Here is a 12,109-nt window from a genome sequence, read left to right on the forward strand (position 1 = left end):
CACACTGGAGACTTAAGAAATGCATAGGGGAAACTGAGGCACACACACAGTATTCAGAGGAAACATTAAGAACGGTCCCACTTTGTCACACAGCAAAGTGATCATATGAGAATTGTTTTTTGTTTGCTTTTTAAAAAATAAAATAAAGCTTCCAGCCCTCAGGATTAAGGAGAAAAGTTTGAAAAATATGAATCTTCAAAAAATTTAAAAAAATGTATTTGACTTAAAAAACATAATTTTAAGGGGGTTTCCCCATGACTTTTGAATGAGTGTTGTTAGAAATAGTGAGTCTTAATACATTTTAATTTGAATAAAGATGCTGTCAGTAATTAAACATGCTAGAATCTATGATGTTAACATTTCAGGATATGGCCTCAGAGGAATTAATAATAGGTTAGAAGGCGTGTTAAGCTGTACCATTGGGTAGGAAGGTATTTTCCATCGCAGATCCTGAACTCCTCACATTCAGAGCTCTTATATTAACTATATGGAAATGGCTTTTAGGCACAAATTTTTTGTTAATGTATAGATGTCAACTACTTAGACTCCTTCTAGTGGTCTTAGTCTAGTTCACGGCAGCAGCAGAGAAGAGGTTAGGTTTCTTTGGCCTGAGTCTCTTCTTTCTTGCATTAATTGGAGCTACTCATGATGTATATCAATGTAAGCAACAGGAGAACTGGACTTCTGAACTGTGCTGATGGCTTCTTCTAGCAGTTTATCCATGGGGTAGATTTTGCTGACCAGGCCTGCTTCTTTGGCTTCCTGAGCAGAGATCCTGTCTCCTGTGAGGACCATTTCCATTGCCAGGGACTTGCCCACTGCTCTCATGAGTCTCTGAGTCCTGCCATCTCCTAGAATGGTTCCCAACAAGATTTCAGGTTGCCCAGACTGCGCTTTCTCGCCAGCATAGATCTCACATCACACATCATGGACACCTCACAGCCACTGCCCAGAGCATATCCATTCACAGCTGCTATGACTGGCTTCCTGTCCAGAGTGACTCTGTTCCAGTGTGCAAGGAAATTGCCACCGTAACATTCCTGGAAGGTTCTGGTCTGCATCTCCTTTATATCTGCTCCAGCTGCGAAGGCTTTCTCGCTGCCGGTGATGACACGTGTCCCACGTGTGGGTCCTTCTCGAAGGAGTCCAGGGCCTGGTTCATCTCGTTCATCAGGTCATCGCAGAGGGCACTCAAGGACTTGGGGTGGTTCAGCTGGATCACGCTTTGCCCCCTGCTTCTCTACTGCGAGGTACTGGAACTGAGTGCCTGCTGAGCAGAGCTAAGCTGGGGCTTGCAGCAGCAGGTGGGCTGGGGCCCGGGCTGGGCGGAGCAGTGCGCAGAGCCGGACAGCCATGGCGGAGCGGAGCCATGGGCTCTGGGTCATTCTTGCTAGGCAGATTAAGCACTCCACATCCAGAAGCTTCTGGAATTGAGTGTGGAGGGTAGTGTTGGGTCTGCTCCAATAGGTTCCCTGTTGCTGGGGTCAGACTCCGTGAGGGGGGCAGGCAGGGCAGCTGCTTTGGAGGGGGCCATGTGCCCTGTGTGAGTTGGGAGAAGCTGAGCCAGGAGCAGGCTGGTGTCCCTAACTCTGAAGCACTTTGCAGCAGGTTAGTGATATTGTTACCCTCCAACGGGGAAGCCTGGGCAATGCTAATTATAGCCAGGGGACACTGGGAGGGAAAAACAACCACCTCTATTTTAATTGTAGGCTTTGAATGTTGTTTTGATTTTAGTCAAACTGTTCCAGTTATATTGTCTCAACTAGTCTGATTCACCAACTTTTCTTTAAATGTAATAACTTCATGGATTCCAGCGGAAGTTTCCTACAAGCCAGGGGAGGGAAGATGTTGTTTTAGACTGTATAGATTTGGTGGTCAAAGACTCTAACTGAGACTTAGGTGAACAAAACCTAAGCTTTGGGGAACTTCCAGTTTCTTCTCACTATATTTCTGTGAAGACTGAACTGTTCGGATTTTAATTTGTTTTTTATTTATGTATAACTGAAGGTAATGTCTGTGGATTATAAAATAGCCATGTCATGCTGTAAAAATTAGATTATTATTTGTTTCTTTATCATAAGATTTGATAAAGTTATTTAATTAAATTCATTTCTTTAGTTCCTTTTGGGACTTGAATGTGGAGAGGTTGACCCTGTGCAATCCTTGTTGAAAATCCCTAGAGACTGAACTCTGGGTCTCCAGCTACTTTCTATGGGAGTTGGTGAGTGTTTTTTTTTTTTTTTTAAGGCACTGGAGATGGGAAATGAAGTGAACTCTAGCCCACCCAAAGGTTACATATGTGTCACAAACAAGCTAGGATTTTAGCAAAAAGGACATGGTGTTTAAAATATTAATTTGAATCCAATACCTAAAGCGTATAGTTTATACCAGGGTGGATAAAAATCAATAATTTTTTTAAATATAAAAAAATCAGATTTTTTTTATTTAAATCAGATATTTTTTGGAAAAAAATGCTTTTTGAAGAGAAAACCTATCTAAAGATAGTTTTAATTAAGACACATTTAATAAGCTCAAAGATGTCTCATACTATAGAATTAAAATTTATAATCCCTATTCCATGATGAGACAATATATTCATGTAATGTTTAAGAAATATTTTGTAAATGAGTTCTAATAGTTCATAGATTAGGGACTCAATTTTATGAGGTTCTAGGGACTTCTCTATAGATTATTTAGGTTAATCTTTCTATCTACCCAATGGGACTCAGAGCTCAGTCTAGAAGATACCATCAGAGATGCTTAGTTTTGCAGTTCTCAAACTGTGGATTTGTGTCTCCGGAGATAACATGCTTGTTAACATGCAAAAATGTTTTAAAATAAATGATATATAAGAGGTGAGAAATAACAGACCTCAACCCTATTGTCCCTCTGCAAATTTGTATACACAGAGTCAATCCCTGACCTCTCTCTAAAAGTGCAAAGTTTCAAAAAGTTCAATGAAGAGAAGATTGTTGGGGGCAGAATAGAATGGACAAGGAGAAGAAGTCTGGAGATAAATGTGAGAAGGGAGGGACAGGCAGTAGAAACAAAAGTGAAACTGTTTGAGCAGCATATGCCAGAAGTCTCGAGGTCTTTCTGAGTGTAGCCTTCATTGATTTGTGATCTGCCATACCATTCTCTCACTAGAAGAGAAAACCTATAATGGCAGCCGGCCGTAAAAGAGACCCAGTTTGGGAATATTTTAATGAAGTTCCTCTAAATGTGGGCAAGACTGGCATGCGTACAAAATGCAAACAGTGCAACAAAGAAATGCAAGGCCTGGTTGCCCGAGTGAAACAACATCATGAGAAGTGGTCCTTCTGAGGAGGAAGCTGCCTTGAAGATGATGAAAGGAACATGTCTGAACATGCAGGATCTTCAGGTTGGTAAACTTTTTTTTATTTCATACTTCTTTCTTAAGAACTGCCTGTCTTCCTTCTAGACTATTCTTGAATTCTCATGTTTGAGCAAAAAATATAGTTGTTACTCTATGGTACTATCATTTTAGATGCAGTTGTGATTAAAAAATAAATAGCTGAAAAAAACAGATCTTCCTTTTACAATTTCACCTTTAAAGTAGTACTGAGCATCAGTGAATGCAATATGAGCAGTATGGTAATAATAATTAAATAACTGCATTGACTTATTTTGTTTAGGAGACTCCACCCTCAACATACAGGATTCTGAAGACTATCCACCTTCAAGATCACCATATTTTCTATAGAAGCAGCAAAGAATCCTGTGGCACCTTATAGACTAACAGACGTTTTGCAGCATGAGCTTTCGTGGGTGAATACCCACTTCTTTTTCAGAGTTATCTGCCAATGATAGTGTTTCAGACACATCAGTTATGTCACATAGCCACAATATATCACCTATAACAAAAAGAAAGGAAAAAAATCTCCATCATCCAGAAACAACCATAGATATATTTGTGATAAGAACCAGCTGATTATAAAAAGAGGTAATTGATGAGAAAATTTTCCGGTTTGTTTATGCAACAAACTCTCTTTTCCATGTGATTAAGAACTCACACTTCATTAACATGGTTCAGTCATTAAGACCAGGGTACAGTCCACCCAACAGAGCAGATGTCACAGGCAAATTGCTGGATAAAGTGTATGAAAGAGAAAGTGAGCAGTGTGCAAAAGGTCTAGAGGGTGAAATTGTTAAGCTGAGTCATGATGGGTGGAGCAATGTCCACAATGATCCTGTTGTATGTGCTTGTGTGACAACGGAAGAAGGGAATGTCTTCCTTACAGAAACAATTGATACATCAGGAAATACACACACAGCAGAATACTTACAAGTAGAAGCAGTAAAAGCTATAACAAACTGAAAAAAAATTCAAATGTCTAGTACACAGCTGGTCACAGACAATGCTGCGAATGTATCCAAGATGAGAAGAAATTTAGAAGAGAGTCCCAAGCTAATAACATACGGTTGCAGTGCTCATTTGATGCACCTCCTAGCCAAAGACTACAGTATTCCAGAAATAAAGGCTAATGTTGTTGAAACTGCAAAATACTTCTGTAACAACCACTTTGCAGCACCTGCTCTGCAAACTAACTCTCCTACAAGACGTGCGATGGAACTCAGTAGTGGGCTGTTTTGAGCACTATGTCATCAACTGGCCTAATCTGATGACAGTTTGTGAACAAAATTGTGGAAAAAATAGATGGCACTGTCACTGCCAAAGTTCTCAACATTGGGCTTAAGACAAATGTTGAACACATGCCGAGTACAGTGAAGCCTATTTCTGTAGCCTTGAACAAAATGCAGGGAAATAGCTGTTTTATTGCTGATGCTGTTGAAATCTGGAAGGAACTGAGTGAGAATTTAAAGAGAAATATGCAGAGTTAAATTACAAGCATTAAAAAAAGAAATGGGATAAGCACTATCTCCAGCTCATTTACTTGCAAATATTCTCAATGCTCAGTACCAGGTCAAACCTTAACTGCTGAAGAAGAGGAGTTGGCTATGACATGGACATCCAGCAATCATCACTCCATAATGCCAACTATATTAGACTTCAGAGCTAAGGGTGAACCATTCAAGAAATATATGTTTGCTGATGATGTTGTAAAGAAAGTCACACCAGTGAACTGGTGGAAGTCACTTAAGCACTTGGATTCAGAGACTGTTGAAGTAATGATCTCACGTTTAACAGCACTAGCTTCTTCTGCCAGTGTAGAAAGAATATTTTCTTCCTTTGGACTAATTCATTCCAAATTGAGAAATGTTTGGGACCTGAAAAAGCAGGAAAGCTTGTTTTTCTTTTCCAGATTATGAACAAACAGGAAAATGAAGGTGAAGACAACTGAGTTAGTTGCAGAAGCCAATATTTTAAGTTTCTCATGTTGACCTAGCTGATAGTTAAATTAAATATTTTTTAAAAAAATTAAATTGACTATTTTAGTTAAAAATAATTTTAACAAAACCAAACCTGATTTTAAAAAACTTGAATCTTTAACTAAATTCTAAAATTCATATGCTTGTTTTGTTAAAATATTATATGTTTGCTGTTGAAGGAAAAAAATCCAGAATACATAACATTGTTGTTGTTTTTAGTTAAATAAAACAATTTAAATGTTTGACTGGTGATGTTCTCCTCCTAATACAGCATGGCAAGAAAATCCTCCAAATATTAATGATTAACCTGTTGAATTGGAGATAGTTCACCTCCCAATGACTTCATAAATATCTTCTTCAATTACCTTTCTTAAATGAAATAACCAAACAATTATTCATTTTCTGATATATCTGTAAAACTAATCTGAAAAGTGTTAAAGTGTTTTATTTTGAAAAATATATACTGTGTACCTTTTAAAAATGAAACCTACATCTATCTCTGAGTTGTGAAGAATATGTATTAAGCTTATAACAACCAACAAGAATGCACTTTATGTAGAAATCCATGATTAAATCGAGTCTTCCTGGCTAGCGATTTAAATCAAATCAACCCTGGTTTATATCCACTGAAAAGTACTTCTCGCTGGTGTGGGATTCTCTTGCCTAGGTCTGTGGATTGGATTCTCAGCTGGAGTAACTTGGCATAGCTCTACTGACTTCAGTGGAGCTGTACCTATTTATATCATCTGATGATCTGGCCCTGTCCACCAACGTACCTCGGGCATGATTTTGTGCACTCTTTATAAGAGAGATTGTGGCTCTCCAAGCTATAGGCCGTATACTCCCCTCAACACACGGAGGCCACTGTCACTGATGTGATGGAGTTTTACTATTAATCAAGCTCTGGAGAAAATCCAAAATTTACAAGAAATTTACTTATCTCTCATACTTAGGATCCTTATACCTGCTTCCTCCCTTCTACTTGAGTGCAAGGCCTAGGCAAAATCCAGCACTCTGGGTGTAACACACCAATCAAGTGAGCAGCTTGTCTGAAAAGTGCCAAAGGTGGTTATTATTAACATAGTGGGAAATGGCTGTTTCCAGCCCTGTTAAGAGTGAGGGGAAGGAGGAGGAGATGTTCCAGACAGGAGCTGGCAAGGAGGAGGCGAAGGTGCCAGGAAGTTCTGTGTCAGTTGATGATCAATGTGTGTGAGGCAGAGATGGGGACAGGCCCTGGGACAGAAGCCAAGTACCAGGGAGAATGAGTAGCTCCCAGCACAAGGGGTAGAGAGAATCTCTGACTGGGTGATGATACTTCCCTCTACCCCAGTGTTTCTCAAACTGGGGTCACCGTTTGTTTAGGGAAAGCCCCTGGTGCCGGCGGGCCAGGCTGGTTTATTTACCTGCCCCATCTGCAGATCTGGCCGATCGCGGCTCCTACCGGCTGTGGATCGCTGCTGTGGGCCAATGGGAGCTGCTGCAAGTGGCGGCCAGTACGTCCCTCGGCCCGCGCTGCTTCCAGCAGCTCCCATTGGCCCGGAGCGGCGAACCACAGCCAGTGGGAGCCGTGATCGGCCGGACCTGTGGATAGGGCAGGTAAACAAACCGGCCCAGCCTGCCAGGGGCTTTCCCTAAACAAGCGGCAGCCCCAGTTTGAGAAACATTGCTCTCCCCTGCTGTGACACTGGCTCTAGCTGATAGATGGTGTTTTGTGGGAGGAGCAGGAGAGGGGGTTTCCCTTCAGTTTGGCAGCTGGGCACAGAGAAGCATTTGGCCAGTGAGAGGCAGCTAGAGGTTGTCTTTCCATTGGAGGCTGCCTCCTCCCCCTGCAGAGTTCAGCAGCTCTGTGGGAATAATGAGGCTCCCTAGATAGGCTACCTCCTCTGCCCCACACCAGGCTCAGGGAGGCCCTTTCCTGCAGCTGGTGAGGGATGGGGGAACCTCATTCTGTTAATGAAACAGAGGCTTCCCCCCGCCTAGTCCTCCGATTGTAGCTGGAGTCTTCCATTTATCCTTCTTCTCCCTGCGCCGCCACCGCCAGCTTTCTGGCAGAATCTTATTTTTAATCTTCCGTGTTTCTGGCTGACAGCTGCAATCCAGCAGCCACAACAGCATCTCCTAGCTCCCTGGAGAGCAGTGCTCTCCACAGGAAAACAGGGCAGGTGGCTGCAAAGGAAAGTGAATCCTGTTGTGGTGAAGAGCAGCCTAACAAGTACTGGAGAGGGAAATTGTTCTTGTGTGCTGGGGAGGTGGAGCATGACCTCTAGGAAGAGGGAGAACATTGTTTTTAGCGGGGATTTATTCTGTGAGGGAGGGGCTTGCTATTTGGTCAAGAGGATTGATTCCATAGGCAGGAGTCTGACTACTGTGAGAGGGGTGTTGAATTTTGTGAGGTAAAGAGTCTCCAAAGTCTCAAAAAAAAAAAAAAAGAGCAAACTGACTGTAGCTTAAGGTACGTGAATTGTAGGCATGGCATGTGAGGGGAGTTGTGGCTTGGCTTGGGGGAGCCATTAAGTAATTCAAAACAAGTCTCTTCCCTGAAGGGCTGCGTATCTAAAAGTTTGTTTCAGCATGCAGAAGAAGAGACCTCTAAGTAGGCAGGCACATGACAGTGGGGAAAACACCAAAGACAGACATGGGTGAGATAGCAACGAACTTGCAAATATTAAGGCTTAAGCTTTAAGATGGACCAATGTAGGTAGGTGGGCTTCCCCCTCTGGACATCAGTAGTTTGTCATGAGGAAGCAGGAACCTACAACTCCCACCTCGGAGGATGAGGAGCTCGCTGGGAGGCTGCTCTGCCCATCCCACTGAAAGCTCCTTTATTCTGCAGGATGATAGTCTGTCCTCTCGCCTTGTGGAGCTCCTCAGTTCTGAGGGTAGATGGGGATTCCTGCCATCAGCTACAGAAAGCAGAGAAGCTTCTTTGTTGTGCAGAGATCCATGGCAATGGGTACTTCAGCCTGGTCCCAGCTGGAAGGCAGAACCAGACCTGTTAGACACTGGCAGCAGGGGAATGTCCTACCTCCCTGAAGTGCCTGTCGGTTCCATTCTGCCAACCCAGCAGCAGGTCGGCCCAGCCAGACTGCCCTGCTGTTTGAGCTCTTTTTGAGGAAAATCCCAAAGTAGTATTCCAAAGTTCTGTCTCACAACTCAGCTAATATTTTGGCTCTCCAATTCCTAGCCATTTCTCAGGGCTGTGTTCTGCTTTTTGGGGGGAAGGGGTTGGCACCCTTGGGGAGCTTTTTAGCACACTTCTGCATCCCTTTCTCAAATGCTGCGGTGGCTGTTGTCCATGAAAACTTCAGGGAGAAAGGTAGGCTCAGGGAGCGTCTCTTTGGACAGCTGGGCCTTTGCTATTGGAAGAATGTGGCTTGCCCCTCAGTAGCCTGGAATAGGCAAGGATTGCAATGGCATACTCTAGAGGCCAGAAAAAGAGGCAGGCGGGATTGAAAAAGCCAGTACAGTACCCAGTTGCACCCACTTTCCTTTCTCCATATGGAGAGTGACAACAGAAGGGCAGCGTGCCAAATGGAAGATCGTGTCCAAGGGTTTGTCTACACAGTGAGGTAATGCGCTCTATGGGGGTATGATTTCTAGAGAGCACTAACATGTTGAGCATTAATTGGTCTGTAGACCCTGCTGGTGAGCACTAAAGGTTCCGTAATTTGCTTTAATATACTGCTGTTTCAACCAGTCTTAAAGTGCACCAGCACCGTCTACACGGACAAATAATGCACAACATGTGCTTTACAAATCATACCCCCATAGAGTGCATTACCCCACCATGCACACAAGCCCACATCCGCAGCCACCACGCCAAAAAAATTAATTTTGGAAAAAAGTGTCAATAGCTTGTTCATTTTTTTTAAAAACACTTTCTATTCAGTTCTACCAGTGACCGACTGGTCTGGTTCTCTTCCAAAACTCCAATCACACTGAACTACTCCATCGTATTGAATGTGTGAGATTACTGTTTGAAAGAAGGAAAGCAACAGAAATCAGTGGAAGACCTTGAGTACAGTTTAGTGACCTTTCCACTAGGGATACTGTAATAATCAGTGTAGCCCACACCTCCACCAATAGGTAGTGCTGTATCTTTACATTGTGTTGAAATTGTGTGGCTGTATCTGAATGGGGTGCAGGAAGTTTTAGACCTGCTGGAGGTGTTACTTAGAGTGTTCCAATAAATCCTTTGATTTCTATAAGAAAGCACTACAATATGAATGAACAGACACTTTCTTCAGCAACTGGTGAGGGAAGGAGGAGACTAGAAAGGTGCATATTTCTCACTGGGTGTTGCACTATTTTTGTTTTTCAACTGGTTCTTACTGTTGATTACTATGGTTTTAACCAAAAGAAGAGCCCATGTTTCTGCTCTTTCCCAATGACCTGGGTTTCCATGTTGAGAGGTTCTCAACAGCAAGAGAGACCAGTGGAACTTTAATGGAAGTCTACTGGAATGTCCACCAGGGATATTAAAAGGATGAGAAGTGATTCCCCCCCCCTCAAACCCCTTTCTGACTGCATAGCACAGCTACTCCTCTGGAGGAAAAAGGCACGTTCCCACGGCCTGCTGATGGCACTCTTTCCTGGTTGTGTTGCTCAGCAACTCAGCAGGCGGCTTCCCCATTTGCTGCTGAGTTCTCCAGATGGTCAGGAAGAGATAATTACCCTCCAGCACAGCAAAGCTCATTCTTTTGGCAGAGCTATAGAAGACCATCCTACTATCTTCCAGAGCTCTGCATTTTGGCAAGAGAAGTGGGCCTCTTGGGCACCTTTTGTGACAATCAGAAGCAGTTTGAGGTGATGAAGGCAGGCTCTTTATTAACTCCTAAATCCCCCTTCATGTGCTTTACCTTTTGAGAAACCTATTTTTCTTCTTTCTTCAATTTTCTATTTCTTTCTGCCTGATTCACACTTTTGTGCCTCTTCTCCCAAAATCTCATTCTCCTGTTCTAGTGTATTCCACTTCAGATCCCTGTGCCTCTTAAACTACATTGACCCATCCTCCTTCATATATATTGGAATTCATATTTATACCCAAGAATCATGTTTACAAGCACTTTCAAAGGGAAAGTTAAAATGGGAGCTATAGATTCAGATTAGATCTTTGGGGGAAGGTACATAAGAACGGCCATACTGGGTCAGACCAAAGGTCCATCTAGCCCAGTATCCTGTCTTCTGACAGTGGCGAATGCCAGGTGCCCCAGAAGAAATGAACAGAACTGTTATCATCAATTGGTCCATCCCCTGTTGCCCATTCCCAGCTTCTGGCAAACATCCCTGCCCATTCTGGCTAATAGCCACTTATGGACTTATCCTGCATGAACGTATTTACTTCTTTTTTGAACCCTGTTATGGTCTTGGCCTTCACAATATCCTCTAGCAAGGAGTTCCACAGGTTGATTGTGAGTTGTGTGGAAAAAAATGCTTCATTTTGTTTGTTTTAAATCTGTTGCCTATTAATGTGTTGATTTTGGGTTCTATTTGGGGGGACTGGAAATGGGACTGTAGTCAGTATGAGAATTTTTTATTTTAAGTAGCTGATTCATCTTACAAAGTCTCTGTATTTGCATACCAGATTGTTCAAAGGTCCATATTTATTTAAGCACTGAACATTCCAAAAGTACTAAGAGTCATTTACTGTCAAAGAGGAAAATTGAATACAAGTAAGTTGGAATTTTTGTTAATTTTTTTGTAATATACTTTTTCCAAGAACTTGTCTGAAGACTTTAAAAATGAGAGAATAAAAAGAATGGCAAGTTTTGTTAAATCGCCCTTTTGTTAAATGCCACATTCAAATCACCTTGTATTTGGCCAAAATATTCTTATGTGGCAGAGGATAATGCATGAAAAATTTAATTTAGATTGGTCTAATATTGACTAACTTATTTGAATGTAGAATGATCAAAATGGGCTTGTAATATGAATACTGGTTAACGGACCCTGACTTTTAAAGTCTGTGCGTTCCTTAATCTCTGGAGGAATTCTGAAACCAAAGAACTTTTTTTTCAAACCTGGCAAGTCTGACATCTTTTATAAACCTTGTTTGATATGCTAGAGTTAGTGGTGGACCTGGGATGTCCATAACATGCCAACTGTACATTGTTACTTTAAAAATTAATGTTTTAAAATATGATGATTGGCGTCTTCAAAATGCCAAAAAGCGCTAGTGCCTGCCAAAATCCAATGAACAAACCCAATCTGAATTTTCTATATTTCACCTTTGCGGACAGAGATGTGACAATCATGGCAGCATAAGAATTTCCCATACAGGAAAAACACTGAAAATATTTTATTTTTTTATATTTTTAAATTAGGTTGGCCAAACTTGACACCACCTTCCATGTCAGTTTTTAATTTGAAAGGAACTTTTTCAGAGGATTTGAAAGGAGTAATATTTCTACTCACAGTGGAAATGATGTTACAATCTTAACTGCAGCATCTACTGCCCCTCTGAATAAATGTGAGATGATATTGCAGATATAAACACTTTTATGAAATCACCGAAATAGGTCTTTCAAATGAGGCAAACCCATATAAATCAGTTACAGATACCAATATATTAATTTTTATATACAGAAAGCTTTCGCTGTCCTAATACTATTTTTTACATGCTGTATAAAAATCAGAGAAAAATCTTGGTGAGAAAAATCATATTTACATTATTATTCCCTAATACTGCTCAGGATAGGTATTGACACTTTTGAAGAAAAGTGTCCATTCAATTTTTTAAATTTAGTTAGGTATTTTT

The 12,109-nt window shown here is 41.6% G+C and overlaps 1 pseudogene; it reads right to left on the reverse strand.

The window, feature by feature from the left end:
* Positions 1–639: 639 nt before the first annotated feature.
* LOC120407305 lies at positions 640–10,075 on the reverse strand (annotated as a pseudogene).
* Between the last annotated feature and the right edge of the window lie 2,034 nt (positions 10,076–12,109).

The sequence above is a fragment of the Mauremys reevesii genome, linkage group 6, assembly GCF_016161935.1.
Source record: "Mauremys reevesii isolate NIE-2019 linkage group 6, ASM1616193v1, whole genome shotgun sequence".
Taxonomy (NCBI): domain Eukaryota; kingdom Metazoa; phylum Chordata; order Testudines; family Geoemydidae; genus Mauremys; species Mauremys reevesii.